This window comes from Macrobrachium rosenbergii, chromosome 12, assembly GCF_040412425.1.
Source record: "Macrobrachium rosenbergii isolate ZJJX-2024 chromosome 12, ASM4041242v1, whole genome shotgun sequence".
Taxonomy (NCBI): Eukaryota; Metazoa; Arthropoda; class Malacostraca; order Decapoda; family Palaemonidae; genus Macrobrachium; species Macrobrachium rosenbergii.
Genome location: NC_089752.1, coordinates 5,877,754 through 5,895,500, shown reverse-complemented (window position 1 = coordinate 5,895,500; position 17,747 = coordinate 5,877,754). Strand labels below are relative to the sequence as shown.

At 33.6% G+C, this 17,747-nt stretch overlaps 1 long non-coding RNA gene across 1 annotated transcript in view; it reads right to left on the bottom strand.

The window, feature by feature from the left end:
• The window catches only part of LOC136844363 (uncharacterized), a 263,377-nt gene that overhangs the window by 49,090 nt on the left and 196,540 nt on the right, over positions 1 to 17,747 (bottom strand). The gene's annotated exons all lie outside the window — the stretch shown is intronic.

The following is a 17,747-nucleotide window of genomic DNA, read 5'->3' as shown; positions in this document are numbered from 1 at the left end:
TTTTATTCAAGTTATTTTTGTTATTTTTAAAACTTTTTTATTTTAAAATTGACCAAAAATTATCCTCATTTATTCGTTATTTTTAAAATATTTTAAAAACTTTTTTTATGTAATCTGCATCATCAACTGACTTCAAAAATAATCCCATTTATTCAAGTTATTTTTAAAATATTTTAAAAACCTCCCCTCGAGAAAACTTTTTTTATGTAATCTACATCATCAATTGACTTCAAAAATTATCCTCATTTATTCAAATTATAGAAGAGAAAACATTTAAGACTATCAGTACTAGAAAAAAATTTTTTATAAAATTTAAAAACCTCGCCTCGAGAAAACTTTTTTTTTCAAATTTTATCTAATCTACATCATCAATTGACTTTAAAACTGATATAAAAAAATTATATCCAATTATTCTAGTTATAGAAGAGAAAAATGTAAGATATTACGCTTCACATTTTGTCAAATATTCAGGGATTTACACATATGCATTTATTTACGTACATATATTTACATACATACATACATACATACATACATACATACATACAGACAGACAGACAGATAGACACGTATTATGTATAAAATAAATAACTATAAAATCAATTTAACCAGACTAGTGACAGCAATGAAATTATTCACAGATCCCGGAAGAATGAAAGCGCTAAAGGTTGTAATTAACATAATTTTCCAAGTATTCAGTTATAGTTGAAACAAGTAAAAAATGCGCCGAAGTTTCTTTGGTGCAATCGAGTTTTCTGTACAGCCCCTACAGCGCATGATCAAGGCCACCGAAAATAGATATATCTTTCGGTGGTCTCGTTATAATATAATGCTGCATGAGCCGCGGCCCATGAAACTATAATCACGGCCCGGTGGTGGCGTATCCTACATCATTGCCAGAAGCACGATTATGACACTCTTTAACCTTCAATAAAAATAAAAACTACTGAGGCTACAGGGCTGCAATTTGTTATGTTTGATGATTGGTGGGTGGATGATCAACATACCAATTTGCAGCCCTCTAGCCTCAGCAGTTTTTAAGATCTGAGGGAATACAGAAAAAAGTGGGGACGAACAGGCAAAGCCTGCACAATAGTTTTCTTTTACAGAAAACTAAAATGGATAAAAAACAATGATTTACATGAAAAAAATTATTTTATAACATAATCCTTCCTGTCTACAGGCCGAGTGATTTTGCGTGAGCGAAAAAAAACTACTTAAAAGAAGACTCACCGCGCTTGCGCAGAACTGAGAACGATTCCACCCTCCGGCCTCTGTGGAAAGTGTTTTCATTTTACTCTTCAACTAGATTACGTTGGTGACGTTGAACCCACAAGGCATTACCACCCTCCAGCCTCTGTGGAAAGTGTTTTCATTTTACCCTTCAACTAGATTACGTTGGTGACGTTGAACGTTTTTTTTTTTTTATACTTCAACTAAATTAAATGATGATTGATACCCACAAAGCATTAAAAAAAGATGGCAGGAACTCCTCAGAAACTCTCTCTCTCTCTCTCTCTCTCTCTCTCTCTCTCTCTCTCTCTCTCTCTCTCTCTCTCTCTCTCTCTCTCTCTCTCTCCTGGAAAGTTTTTTTATTTTTTTATTTTATGCTTCAACTAAACTATAATGATGATGTGACACCCACAAACCATTAAAAAAAAGATGACGTCACCAAAAGCAGAAGTCCTCTCTCTCTCTCTCTCTCTCTCTCTCTCTCTCTCTCTCTCTCTCTCTCTCTCTCTCTCTCTCTCTCTCTCGCAGGTACACCATTTACCCTAATGCTTTTTAACACCATGATACTCATGAGGCCATTTGGAATGCAAAGCAAAAAAAAAAAAGGGAAGGGGCCAGGAGAGAGAGAGGGGGGGGAAGGCGGGATGACGGGAGGGGTACCCAAGAAGGAGCGGCGTCCCCCTTCCGCTTTGATATTAATTATTAAAGCTATTCATGAACCCGCCAACCCTAAAACCATGAGGGAGCCCAGTGGAAAAGTGGCGGAGACCAAAGCGACTTGTGATGTTGACTCTCCAACACCAAAATGTACTTTCCGATACCTGCAGTGACACGGACAAACACGCCGGATTGTGAGGGACACGCACAAACACACGAACACGCGGGATATAGACAGGTAAGCAATGTTGAGTTTACAGACAAAAGTATTTTTTCATTTTTTTTGCATTGCATAGACAAAAAAAAACACTAAAAATAGAAGGGATTCGATAGCACAAACACACGAATACGTGGGATATAGACAGGTAAGCAATGTTGAGTTTACAGACAACGGTATTTTTTTAGTTTTTTGTATTGCACAGACAAAAAACACTAAAAATAGAAGAGATTCGATAGCACAAACACATGGACACGTGGGATATAGACAGGTAAGCAATGTTGAGTTTACTGATAAAAGTTTTTTATTTTTATTTATATTTTTTTTTTGCAATGCATAGAAAAAAACACTCAAAATAAAATGGATTCGAACGCACAAACACACGAACACGCGGGGAGATATAGACAGGTAAGCAACATTGAATTTACCAGATAAATTTTTTTTAAGGAATGCATAGAAAGAACACTCAAAATAGAAGGGATTCGAACGCACAAACACAAGAATACGGTCATATATAGACAGGCAAGCAATGTTGAGTTGACAGATTTCTTTTTGCAATACACAGAAAAAAAACTCAAAACAGAAGGGAGTCGAACACAAACAAACGAATACGCGGGATATAGACAGGTAAACAAATGTTGAGTTTACAGATAAAAGTTTTTTTTGAGATGCATAAAAAAAAACACTCAAAATAGAAGGGATTCGAACGCACAAACACACGAACACCATCACACAGGCAGGTAAGCACAATCGAGTTTGCAGAGTATATAGATTTTTTTTTTGTGATTCGTTCGAGGAAAGACATATATGCAAGGATACCGAACAAACAAACAAAAAGAATGTTGTGGACACGCACAAACTAACAAACAAACAGCCGAGAAATCATACGATTAAGTATCGTCAGGTCTACGGAGATTCAAATTTTGTTTTTGTCTTTTATGCGACAAAAACATACGAATATATATATACACATATATATACAGTATATATACAGTATATGTGTGTGTATATATCTACATATTTATATATATATTTAAATAATAATGGAACATATTGAGTATATCTATAAGGAGAGAGAGAGAGAGAGAGAGAGAGGAGAGAGAGAGAGAGAGAGAGAGAGAGAGAGAGAGAGAGGGGTGTTCGTGTCCTTCCTGAAACAAATACACAACAGAATATGTGCCATGCGAATATAATTTATAACGCACTTAAGAAAGGGAATCGAAAACAATTGTATCTATTACAAGTTCATTACACTATTGCATAAATAACTGATTACAAAAATAACCAAATACACAAACATACATGAAATAAATTATGAATATGAATACAAACAAAGATATTAACGTGAGGTATCAGTAAATGATTATGAAAACAACTAAATACAAAAACATAAATAAAATAAATTATGAATATTAGTACAAACAAAGAAAATAAATCATGAATATTAATGTGATGTATCAGTAAGTGGTTATGAAAATAATTAAATACACAAACATAAATAAAATATATTATGAATGTTAATACAAACACAAAATAAATTATGAACGTTAATACAAACAAATAAAATAAACCATGAATATTAATGTGATGCATAAGTAAGTGATTATGAAACTAATTAAATACACAAGCATAAATAAAATATATTATGAATGTTAATACAAACATAAATAAAATAAATTATGAATGTTAATACAAGCATAAATAAAATAAATTATGAATATTAATACAAACATAAATAATATAATAAATATAAATACAACTATAAATAAAATAAATTATGAATATTAATACAAAAATAAATATTAATGTTATTACAATTACTGTGGCCGATCCAACGGCATGACCCACAGCCGAATCGGGAAGGCACCCGCCCGCCCGGTTCCATTATCTTTCCGGGAAAATAAGTAAGCGCCATTAATATTCCTTGGCAGAGTCTTTCATTAACGCTAAGTGTTCTTTGCGTATAAATAACTTCCTCGCCTACGTTACGCCATTTGCATTTAATACCGCAGATTAACAAAAGCGCTGACTTCTATTTTTTTTTTTTTTTTTTTTGTTCTGGAAAATTTTTGAACTTCGTGATGACCAGTTTTGCGGGAAATTTTTCATGGAGTGTATCTGAATTTTTTTTTTTTAAGTTCAGAAATAAATTTTTAGATTTATTATGAAAAAACACCAAGCTTGTGAAATTTAGACTTGAGTTTAATAACTCTCACTCTCTCTCTCTCTCTCTCTCTCTCTCTCTCTCTCTATCATGTATATATATATATATATATATATATATATATATATATATATATATATATATATATATATATATATATATATATATATATATATATATATATCAGTATATCACCTGATGACCTGCCTCCTATGAAGAGGTAGCTACGAAGGACAAAGTAACAACTGCTAGTGTCGCGTTTATCATTTGATTGCTGACTCAAGATGAACACCCAGAGTAGAAAGCTTCCGCTTTACATACTAATAATAAAAAAAAAAAAAAAAAACATTCATCAGTACATGTTGCTTCATATGAATCTTGCATGTGCTCTCTGATTCTAAGTTTATCAAGCCATTCTTTATCATAGTCTCCCTCTCCTCCCCCTTCCTCGAAAATTTCAGTTTTACGCCTTTTTTTTTTTCCTCACCTATCGTCCCCTGTACACGTCAAATGACCAAACCTCGTCAATAATATTAAGGTCCACCTTTTAGTTTTCTGTCCGTCCTCAGATCTTAAAAACTACCGAGGCTAGAGGGCTGCAAATTGCTATGTTGATCATCCACCCTCCCATCATCAAACGTACTAAACTGCAGTCCTCTAGCCTAAGTAGCTTTTAGTTCATTTAAGGTTAAATTTAGCCATGATCTTGCGTCTGGCACCGCTATAGTTGCCAACAACACAGGCCACCACCATGCCGTGGCTGAAAGATTTATGCAGCATTATACGTTGTACAGAAAACCCGATTGCGCCGAAGAATCTCTTTGGCACATTTTTTACTTTAGTCATGCAAATATTTTGGCCCCGTCGTCGCATTTCGAGAAATCTCACCCTTTCCGTCCTTGTGGGCTTTCTTCATATGAACAGGTTACATCATCTGAATAATAATAATAATAATAATAATAATAATAATAATAATAATAATAATAATAATAATAATAATTAGATGTTAAGACTGAGTATTTACATTCACCCAGGCAAAGTGATTCACACATATATTTTATAACCATCAAAACCATTCATCAGTTTACGGAATAACAAATAGAAAACACCAAAGAAAAATTCTTGGTCTGCATTCGGATTGATCTCAAAATTTAAACTACACTTTATTGGCCCATGGCCCATCCTTCCAAAATTTCTAAATGAAACCTTACAACAGCTTATTCAGGTGTTTTGTGGACGGACAAACTCATCTATCTTCCATAATAATAAAATCAAAGTGGATCTTTTTTGTTTGTTCGCCCCGGGTGGGGCGGGGAGGTAAAGAATCAGGGGGGGTAGGGAAGACATAACACATCCACCTTCCTCCTGCAAACCTGTTTGTCCGTTTCGGGTGGGGGCGGGGTAGGTAGGGGATCGGGAGGGTAGGGGAGGCATGACAGCCAGCGCCAGGTTCCAGCGCAGCGTAGCGCTCGCCGTCAAGCTCGTGATGAATATTTGACCTCTAACCAGCTTCGGTTAGAACTGGAAAACGGGAACAACAAACGCAGCTTCAAACAAAAACAAGAACAACAAAAGCAGCTTCAACCAAAAACAAAAACAACAAAAGCAGCTTCAAACAAAAACAAACAACAACGAAAGCAGCTTCAAACAAAAAGAAACAACAACAAAAGCAGCTTCAAACAAAAGCAAGAACAACAAAAGCAGCTTCAAACAAAAAACCAGAATGTCTACCAAAATTGGTCCGTCGATTAGTTCTGATGATCCTGAATCCATTCAAAAAACAAAAAAAAAAAAAGCAAAACTTACTATTCTTCAAAGAGGACGGATATGACAGTGAAAAAGTCGATATCTTTGACAGTTTCCGTTTCCGAATTAGTCATAATAAAAGCAATTTGGGGCTTTTTTTCTCTGAGGAACAATAGTGTAAGGGCGGGGCATGCAACATTTTTATGCTTTTTAGCCGTGTAATTACACTGTGCTTTCGCTCACATTGTGGTCAATTTGATTCACAAAATTTTAGTACTCTGGTAATATCTAATACATGAGTATATGAATATATATATGTATGTATGCCTTAATATATATATATGTATATATATATATATATATATATATATATATATATATATATATACATTTATATATATATATATATATATATATATATATATATATATATATATATATATATATATATGTGTGTGTGTGTGTGTGTATATATACCTATATATAGAGACAGACAGACAGACAGAGAAGAGAAAGAAGAAGATATATAGAGAGAGAGAATATATAGAGATATATATAGAGAGAGAGAGAGAGAGAGATTCATACATGAGGAACATATACATTTATGTATATTTGCATATATTTATATACGCGTGCATGTGTGCGCGCTCGTGAACATATATGCTTACACCAGCACAATGAAAATAATAATAATATTATTATTATTATTATTATTATTATTATTATTATTATTATTATTATTATAAAAAATCGATACATTTCTGAAATATATTACGGAGAGTGATTGATAAGGTATTGTTTCGTTCACATAATCCGGCGTCACAACGATACTGGTCATTACACGACGTTTGTTAACAAGGTAACAAACTTTTCACGGTACGTAACGTCCCTCATTCAACATCACTCATTATCTACATTTGGGCCTCATTTTGACATAATGTTGGATGTACTAATCCAGCAATGTTCTCTGTAAAGCTTTACATCGGGAAGGTTTTTAGGCCAGTGGTTCTTAACCTTTTATAATAATAATAATAATAATAACATAATAATAATAATAATAATAATAATAATAATAATTTTATTGCAGCGCAGGGCCATATACATAGAATATACAAATACAATATACACAATCTAGATACACAAGATAAAATGATAATGAAAATAATTATCGGCAGTATCCGCACAGTTGCTGAAGAAGTAGAAAAAATAGAATTCATGATAATGGTAATGACAGTAATTATATGGAGAATAATAGTAAAAAAAAAATATTAAAAATGATAACAATTAAAAATACAGATTGGAGACGATTAATTTCCACGCCTCTCTGAGAGTTGGTCTTTTCTCCACGCCCCTCTTGCATCTATGATTAAAATTTCCTCCCGGATTTAAAGGAAAATGAAAAATAAAGAGAAATAGAAGGGGTGCTTTTATTCTTAAGCCCAATGAGCCTGACCAGAGTAGTAGACTATAGGAAACTAACGTTATAAGGCGATACGTTTGCATTTTTTCACAAACCTCTGAATATGACTTACTCACTTTTGTTAAGAGAATAATGAATATAATTAGAGAATTTTTAATTTTTTCCTAGGGCTTGCGACCCCCCTGGAAATTGCTTACGCGCCCCCAGGTTCAGAACCACTGTTTTAGGCAAAGCACGGGGACGCTTTTCAAAGGGCGTTCCGTCGCTCCAGCCAGGTACTTCCCAAGCCTTGTGCATTGATATGTATATAATAAGCTGTTAAATATGAATGATAAATAATAACTAAGTTTACAGTTACTCAAATCTCATACGTCTGCTGCGTCACCCCTCAAAAAAAATAATAAAAAATAAAAAAAATAAAGAATAAAAATGAAAATAAAAAATAAAAAATCCTAGATCTTATATGCCCCCATATACGTTCAAGGCGTAATCAGTTGTTAGATTTTGATTTAAAAAAAAACTGCCATGCATTATAAAAAGTTCATACCTCTCCCAACTAAAAAAAAAAATCTACATCCGCATCCACCTAGACATCTATCTGACATGTGACTGGATCTTGAAATAGATCCGGATCCGTATCCCGATCCATGGCGGATTTTTTTTTTTTTTTTTTTTAGGCTTTGATGGAGGAACGAATACTCCAAGTTTTTTTTTATATTTTAGGGTATTTGTTGCTTATCAAATTCTAACAGTTAATGAGCAACAAATAAACTAAAAATAAAGACAAAACTTGAAACATTCATCCTTCCTCCAAAGCCTTAAAAAAAATCCGTTGTGGATCCGGGCAAGAATTCGGATCCACTTCAAGATCCAGTCACTTGTCAGGTGTTAGATAAAAGAATCCGGATCCATTTCAAGATCCAAAAGTCACTTATCAGGTGTTAGATATCAACAGGAAATAAAAGAAAAACATTGATGAAATTCCTCCCTAAAAAAACACACAAACACACACACACTTCTCCAAAGCCTTAAAAAAGATCCGTCACGGATCCGGACAAGAATTCGGATCCGTTTCAAGATCCAAAAGTCACTTGCCAGGTGTTAGATATCAACAGAAAATTAAAAAATAAAACAGATTGATGAAATCCCTCCCTACAAAAACACACACAAACACACACACACACACACACACACACATTTCTCCAAAGCCTTGTGGGCCTGTCACGGATCCGGACAAGAATCCGGATCCACTTCAAGATCCAAAGTCACTTGTCAGGTGTTAGATATCAACAGAAAAAAAAAACAGATTGATGAAATTCCTCCCTAAAACACACACACACACACACACACTCACACCCTTCTGGCAGAGCCGTTTCTGATGAACCACACAGAGCCAAATTGAGGGAGAGACAACACAAAGACATAAAACATCGAAAACATGACGGATGGGCGTAATAATTGCCAGTAACTTCTAGTATATCATACTCTTGTTGTAATTAAGGTGTGTTGTGTGCGTGATATATCGCCGACAGACACCTTTGTTTATCTTTTTGCTGTGATCGTCCGCCCGGCAGGAGGCGGCGGCTGCCGGAACGATCAGAAATTAATTTGCAAGATTAAATATTTCCTTAATATGCCAAAAATTTAATCAAAATTCACTTGGAAATAAGACTGCTATGAATTTCGTTTCCTGTTCTTTTATAGTCCTTTTCAGATTGATGTATCTAAAATCCTTTCAAATGAACTGCTCATTCCACGAATTAATGCCTTTATCACCATAATTTTTTAGCTTAGAATTTTAAATCCGGATGACCCCTTATCAAATTCACTCGAATTTTAAGTTTTAGATTCGGGCGGATATATTTTGGAACTCATTTTCCATTTACTTCAGCTTACTCGAAATGTCACTCAGTTGACTGTCAACCAGTAGCATTTTAAAGCTCATTTGCATACACTCGTTGAATGTAGTGTTAACTCAAAGTCCTTTTAATTTAATCTATAGTTCACAAATTCCACATTGTTGAATATTTTCTTCTAAAGTCTCTCTAAATTCACTCCAGATTCACACCCTTCAAATCACTTTCCAAACAAATTATTCTCTAATTCAATTCACGAGCCTCAGATTTCAAAGCCCCAGTAGAATCATTCAGTGGATTTTAATTCACTTCAGTTACTTTCTGGATTCAAAATAATTTCAATACATTTCACATTAAGATATAATAGTAATAATAATAATAATTTACTTAAGCATAGTGAGAATATCTCAATAAATATCTTAACATAAAACACTAGTTACTCTTTTCCGGTTGCTTTTAACAGGTTAATTGTCTTGTTAACCTGTTCAGTATGACGGTTAAATTAATAATAATACTCAAGGACACAAGTTTTTTTATTCAAACGTTACCTGATTCAGCAAATCAGCAAATGAAATGCTATTTATATTGGCTATAGATCAATTTCACGTGAAACAAAGTTTTTCACATGAATACATAATAATAATAATAATAATAATAATAATAATAATAATAACATACACAATAATAATAATAATAATAATTGAATATTGAATATGTCAAATTCACGTGGATGCAGTTTTCACTTCTTAATAATAATAATAATAATAATAATAATAATAATAATAATAATAATAATAATAATAATAATAATAACTGAATATTGGCTGTACATAAATTTCACGTGGATGCTGTTTTCGCATAGGAAAGCATATGAATAATAATAATAATAATAATAATAATAATAATAATAATAATAATAATAATAATAATAATAATAATAATAATAATGAATGAATATTGGCTACATTTTAATTTTATGTGGATGTAGTTTCTACAGAGGAATATGTCAAAAAAGAGGATAATAATACACAATAATAATAATAATAATAATAATAATACACACACACAATAATAATAATAATAATGAATAAAACATTAAGGAATTTAGATATGAACTACTTGTTATATCGATCGTGACAATAAATCACTCCTGATCGAACTTGTGTCACTGACCAACAAAAAAACTCATGTACTATAAACTGTCTCTCTTTTTATTAGTTTTCTGTAAAAGAAAAACTATTGTGCCGGCTTTGTCTGTCCGTCCGCACTTTGTTCTGTTCGCCCTTTTTTCTGTCCGCACTTTTTCTGTCAGCCCTCAGATCTGAAAAACTACTGAAGCTAGAGGGCTGCAAATTGGTATGTTGATCAACCCCACGCTCCAATCATCAAAACATACCAAATTGCAGCCCTCTAGCCTCAGTAGTTTTTATTCCATTTAAAGTTAAAGTTAGCCATGCTCGTGCTTCTGGCAAGGATATAGGATAGGCCACCACACCTGGCTATGGTTAAAGTTTCATGGGCCGCGGCTCATACTGCATTATATTATACCGAGACCACCGGAAGATAGATCTATTTTCGGTGGCCTTGATTATACGCTGTAGCGGCTGTACAGAAAACTCGATTGCGCCGCAGAAACTTCGGCGCATTTTTTACTTTTTCCACTGTAATTGAATACTAGGAAAAGTATATTAATTACTACCTTTAGCGCTTTCATTCTTCCGGGATCTGCGAATAATTTCATTGCTGTTACTAGTCTCGTTAAACTGACTTTTATAGTTAGTATTTATTTTACATATATACGTGCCTGTCTTTAAGTTTTTATGTAAGTATATGTACGTAAATAAATGTATGTGTGTAAATCCCTGAATATTTGACAAAATGTGAAGCGTAATATCTCATTACAATAAACAATATTTTTACATGAAATTTCAACTGGACTTGTCAGTGCGTTAGAAGAAGAAGAAGAAGAAGAAGAAGAAGAAGAAGAAGAAGAAGAAGAAGAAGAAGGAGGAGGAGGAGGAAGAGGAGGAGGAGGAGGAGGAGGAAGGGATAATGCCTAACGATGAGGAGGAGAAGAAGAAGAAGAAGAAGAAGAAGAAGAAGAAGAAGAAGAAGAAGAAGAAGAAGAAGAAGAGATAGTGGGTAACGACGAGACAAGAAAACCTAACCGGGCATTTGGATAAACAGATCAAATAATCTTAGAAATCTAAGTAATTTCCTTTAAAAAAAATTACCTGTGTAATTGCTCTGTAATTACAAAACTTACATTCGCATTACATCGATTGCTCAATCAAAAAATCACCCGATTGCAAGTCGTCAGTCGCGAGGAAAACAGGCTTTTTGACAGGACTGTAATAAAACAATAGGAAAAAAGGGGAGACCAAAAAAGAACCCCCCCAAAAAAAAAAAAAAAACTGTAGCAACAGCGAACACGTAACATAAAACTGCCGCGACTTTTTGTGCCATTTGCGTCTGGCAATATTTGGCACCGTTCGCCGCCGCCGCCGCCGCCGCTGGGCTGGAGCCATGCTTTTACAAATTTGCTTCGCGAATTATATAGACACTCCAATTACCGGCGGATTCGTTTTATCAGCGGGAGATAAATCCTCCTCGGCGAGAGGAGGAAAAATAAGCAACGAAATAATAACGCCAGGAGCGAAAACATAAACATAAAAACATCAAAAGGTTAACAAAACAAAACAAAAAAAACAAAAAAAAATACATTTTCGCCCGAAAGCCTCCAACTTTTATACAATTTTTGTTCTTTTTTTGAAAACGATACCGAGAGAAATAAAACATGGCGGAGGCGCGGGGGGAGAGAGAGAGAGAGAGAGAGAGAGAGAGAGAGAGAGAGAGAGAGAGAGAGAGAGAGAGAGAGAGAAAGCCTTAGACCATTATTCTTTTGATGAAAATTCCCAAAACAGAGACATAAATAAAACAAGCCATGAACCTTCCTGTTTAATGGGGGGTAGGGGGGTAGGAGTGAGTGAGGAGGGAGAGGAGTAGGAGGAGGAGGAGGAGGAGTGGAAGGAGGAGGAGAAGGAGGAGGAGGAGTGGAAGGAGGAGGAGGAGGAGGAGGAGGAGGAGGAGGAGGAGGAGGAGGAGGAGGAGGAGGAGGGAGGGAGGGAGGGAGGGAGGAGGGAGGAGGGAGGGAGGGAGGAGGGAGGAGGAGGAGGAAGAGGAGGAGGAAGAGGAGGACGAAGACAAGGAGGAGGAGGAGGAAGAGGAGGACGAAGACAAGGAGGAGGAGGAGGAAGAGGAGGACGAAGACAAGGAGGAGGACGAAGACAAAGAGGAGGAAGTGGAGGAGGAGGAGGAAGTGGAGGAGGAGGAGGAGGAGGAGGAGGAGGAGGAGGAGGAGGAGGAGGAGGAGGAGGTGGAGGAGGTGGAGGAGGCGGAGGGGCGGAAGGGGGGCGGGATGAGGTTGTACAATAACAGAGAGGAATCCATTATTCTCCACAAAATTTCTCCCTTAAATCTTCGAAGGCTTAAAGGTATGGTATAAACAGGCATAGGTTACGGTGTTTTTGAATTTTTCGGACCCAGTGGTCGCATTAGAGTTGTTTCCTCACAAAAATATTATTTAGAAATTTATTATTAAATATTTCAGTGAAGTACAATGCCAAAAAAAATGTGTGAAATATTAATAATCTGTAAAAACATGGTGCAAAATACGGTGCTTGACATGGTGTTTTAAAAATGTTAAATAAAATCCAAAAAATTTCATATATATATATATATATATACACATGTATATAAAATTTAAGTATTTAAACACTAGAGTTCATAAAAGAACATAAATAAAAATATCAAATATAAAAAATGTTTTGCGAGGAAAGTTGCCTAGTTAAATTTTAAAGATACCAGTCATATTTCCCCCAAAAAAATCTTAATCAAAAACACCGAGATATAAATCGGGTAAAGAAAGTAGACTTGTCGGTGCATTTTAAAAATGTTACTTAAAGCATGTCAAAAAAATTAATAAAAACTTAAGAGACGAATTGTAAGTGAGATAATAAGGAAAAGTCTCGAAGAATAAATTATAAAAACAAATATTTACCACAATGAGTAAGATTAAATGGACCTAATTAAGATTATATTTGAACGAAGTTTAAAGAAAGATCCGGGATTCAGTTAAATCAATAAATTAATAATATAAGAAAAGAAAACAAAATCAAATTAAAGTGAAATAAAAAGAAAATACACAGAGTAAATTCCACAAACAATAGAATACATCGTAATACCATAAAACAGTACAGAATAAATTGATTAAAATGAAAAACGTGATATTTATTATCATCATGCAAGTAAAAATTATAACATTTAAAAAAATATAACGTTATAAAGGAAATCTTTTAGAATATATAAATGCCAAAAATTATTGCAATATAGTATATATTCTAATGGCGTGTAAATAGATCCAGAAATAATTTTGTTCCCAATAGGAATTGCCAGAATTCGAAAGAAAGTCAGGAATTTGAACTGAATGTAAGAAAATCTGTATCTGTACTAAATTAGATCAGACAAGAAAAAAATGCAGATTAAAACAGTGAGATATAAGATGAACCTTTGAAAAATAAAAAATAGTTTATAAATTAAAAACCCCCCCAAAATAAAAAAATAAAAATAAAAATAAAATATATCTGAGTGAAAAAAAATTTAGAAGTTTGATTGAGATGAAAACAAAACGACGCAAGAGATGCTTTTCAAAAATAATTTCCAAAACAAACAAAAAAAAAAAAAAAATAAAACAAAACTGATATTTGAGTGAAACAAAATTTTAAATTTGAATGAGATGAAAAAAATATACGACACGAGGCGAAGCCACAATTAATTTTAAAAAAAGCTTTCTAAAACAAAAGCCCCAAAATGAAAATAAAAAAATAAAAATAAAATATATTTGAGTGAAACAAAATTTCAAATTTTAGTTAGACGAAAAGAATATGATAAAATATGAAGCTTTTAAAAAAACAAGAAGTTTCTAAACCAAAAGCTTCCAAAAAAAAACTAAAACTAAACTAATAATTGAGTGAATCAAAATTTCAAATTTGAGTCAGATGAAAGAAATACAACATAACATGAAGCTTTTTTAAAAGTTCTTAAAAAAAAAAACAAAATAAAAATAAAACAGCTAAAATTATGTTTGAGTAAAAAAATTAAATTTGAGATAAAAAAAAAAGACATGAGAAAACTTTTTTTTAAAGTTCCTAAAACAAAAACCAAAAAAAATACAAAACTGAAATATTTGAATGAAACAAAATTTCAAAATTGAATGACAGGAGGAATTTTTTCAAAGTTCCTAAAACAAACTTACCCCATAATTAAAAAAATAAACACTTAAATGATATTTGAGTAAAAAAAAATCAAAACTGAATGCCATGAAAAGAATATAACTCAAGAGGAATTTTTTTAAAGTTCCGAAAACCCCACTGATTAAAAAAAAAAAAGTAAATACTAAAATTACATTTGAGTAAAAAAAATTCAAATTTGAGTGAGATGAAAAGAATACGACATAAGAGGAATTTTTTTCAAAGTTCCTAAAACAAACTTACCCCATTAATTAAAAAAAGTAAACAATTAAATAACATGAGTGAAAAAATTCAAATTTGACTGAGATGAAAAAAATAGAACTCAAGAGGAATTTTTTTCAAAGTTCATCAAACAAACTCACCCCACTAATTAAAAAAAGTAAACACTAAAATGACATTTGAGTAAAAAAAAAATTTAAATTTGAGTGAGATGAAAAGAAAACAACAGAAAAGGAATTTTTTTTCAAAGTTCCTGAAACAAACCTTCCCCCGTATTAAAAAAAAAAATAAAAACTAAAATTGTATTTCAGAGAAACAAAATTTAAAATTTGACAGAGATGAAGACAATACAACACAAAAGGAAGTTTTTTAAGTTTCTAGAACAAAAATTAAAAAAAAACTAAAATGGTATCTGAGTAAAAAAAATTTCAAATCTGACTGAGATGAGAGGGCACAACACAAAAGGAAGATTTTTTTAAGTTTCTAAAAGAAAAATTTAAAAAAACTAAAATGAAATCTGAGTAAAAATAAAATTCATATTTGAGTGAGTTGAAAAAACACATCACAAGAGCACGTTTAAATAGAATTAAAATTTTCAAAAAAAAAAACACACAAACCCGAAAATAAATAAGTTCTAAAACAAAAATTAAAAAGCTAAAATGGAATCTGAATAAAAAAAAATTTAAATTTGAGTGAGTTGAAAAAAACACATTACAAGACCAAGTTTAAATAAAACTTTTAAAACTTTCTAAAACAAAACACCCGAAAAGAAATAAATAAAAAAACTGAAACGATATTTGAGGGAAATATAAAGAAAAAGCCCCAACGCAGCGCTGTCACAAAAGCAAAGTTATGGGAAACTGGGAGCCAAGCAATAAAATGTCAAGGGACTTTCATACTACGTCACTCGTCTCTCATTATTTTGTAGATCTCTCATAAAACGTCTGCTGGGTTCGAGGAAAAACAAGTAAAAAAATATCCCGAAGTTTCTTCGGCGCAATCGAGTTTTCTGTGCAGCGTATATGCAAGGCCACCGAGAATAGATCTATCTTTCGGTGGTCTCGGTATAATGCTGCTGTATGAGCCGCGGCCCATGAAACTTTCAGCCACGGCCGGTTGATGGCCTATCCTATATCGTTGCCAGACGCATGACCATGACTAAATTTAACCTTAAATTAAATAAAAACTACTGAGGCTAGAGGGCTGTAATTTAGTATGTTTGATGATTGGAGTGTGGATGATCCAAATACAAATTTGCAGCCGTCTAGCCTCAGTAGTTTTTAAGATCTGAGGGCGGACGGAAAAAACGCGGACAAAAAAAAAAAAGAGCGGACGGACATAGAAAAAACCGTCGCAATAGTTTTCTTTTACAGAAAACTAAAAACATTTCGGTAAATAAAGTAAGTATACCTTAGTTTTACCAGACCACTGAGCTGATTAACAGCTCTCCTAGGGTCGGCCCGAAGGATTAGACTTATTTTACGTGGCTAAGAACCGATTGGTTACTTAGCAACGGGACCTACAGCTTATTGTGGAATCCGAACCACATTATACCGAGAAATGAATTTCTAACACCAGAAATAAATTCCTCTAACTCTTCATCAGCCGGCCGGGGGAATTGAACTCCGGCCCATCGAATGACAGTCTGAAGCTCAACCGACTCGGCCAACAAAGGGCTTATTTCGGTAAATAGATCATCTTTTTTTCTAAAATAGGATTTTTCGGGCGATTTAAAAATCATGTCAATATAAGAATAACAGCCGTAGCAAATCAAATATCGGCAAATGTATTAATTAAATAAAAATCAATAATAAAAATGAAAATAAAAATCAGTTTCAATAGTGATACAAAAATCACAGCAACGATGATAGTAAGGACTCTTCATCATGCACGATCCTTCAAATAGAAAATGTAGGTATTCGAAGACAAGAGTATATGAGAGAGAGAGAGAGAGAGAGAGAGAGAGAGAGAGAGAGAGAGAGAGAGAGAGAGGGGGGGCAATACAAAAAATATACTCCAAAGCACACTAGGGATATTTGGTTAACAAAGTACGCAAATAAAAAAAAGAGGCTTTTTGATCCACCAAAGGCTTGGAAAACTAACAACAATTACTTTCCAAGTTTACATTAAATCCTCGAAAAGTGGATTTCAAGATGCCGTTGGGATTTGCCGGAGGGATTTCTATGGGTTCTTCGAAGGAATATAGAGTTTAGGCCAAAGGCCAAGCACTGGGACCTATGAGGTTATTCAGGGCAGAAAGGAAATTGACAGTGGGTAGGTTTGAGAAGTGTAACAAGAGGTAAGCCTCGCAGTTTCACTTTGAAATTATTGTTAGGAGAGGATGGGTAGCAAGGTGGAAGAACGAGAATATGAACTGAGGTACAGTAAAAGGAATGAAAGGGGTTGCAGCTAGGGGCCTAAAGAAGGGACGCTGCAAAGAAACTTTAATAATGCCTGCAGTGCATCGCGTGAGGTGCACTGACGGCACTAACCCCCTACAGGGTTCTATGGGTTCTTCGGAGTGACTTCAGTTTCACTCCCCTGCGATTTAATTATGCATTGCTCAAGATGACGGGCTTAACCTCAAAATAAGTTCATTAACGTTTATTTCTACAGTAAATGACTATACTGACTTGACCACATTATTTACTGACTTCTCACTCCTTTTCATCTATTGATAATGGGAGTACGAGTCTATAGTCTGATAATCCAGAGTATTTTGCGGGAAAAAAAATTTAGCGTTCCCGCTCCAAACGTCAATAAAAAAATATGGATTATTTCTTATGAATGTGTGTGAAGTTCATGAGTGGTGATAAATAATAAGAAAAATATGATTGTCTTTGGTAACGGAGCAAGGGTTTCTAGACACAAATTACAATGATTTTTGCTTGTTAGATAAGTAATTACAATTGAAAAATATTACATA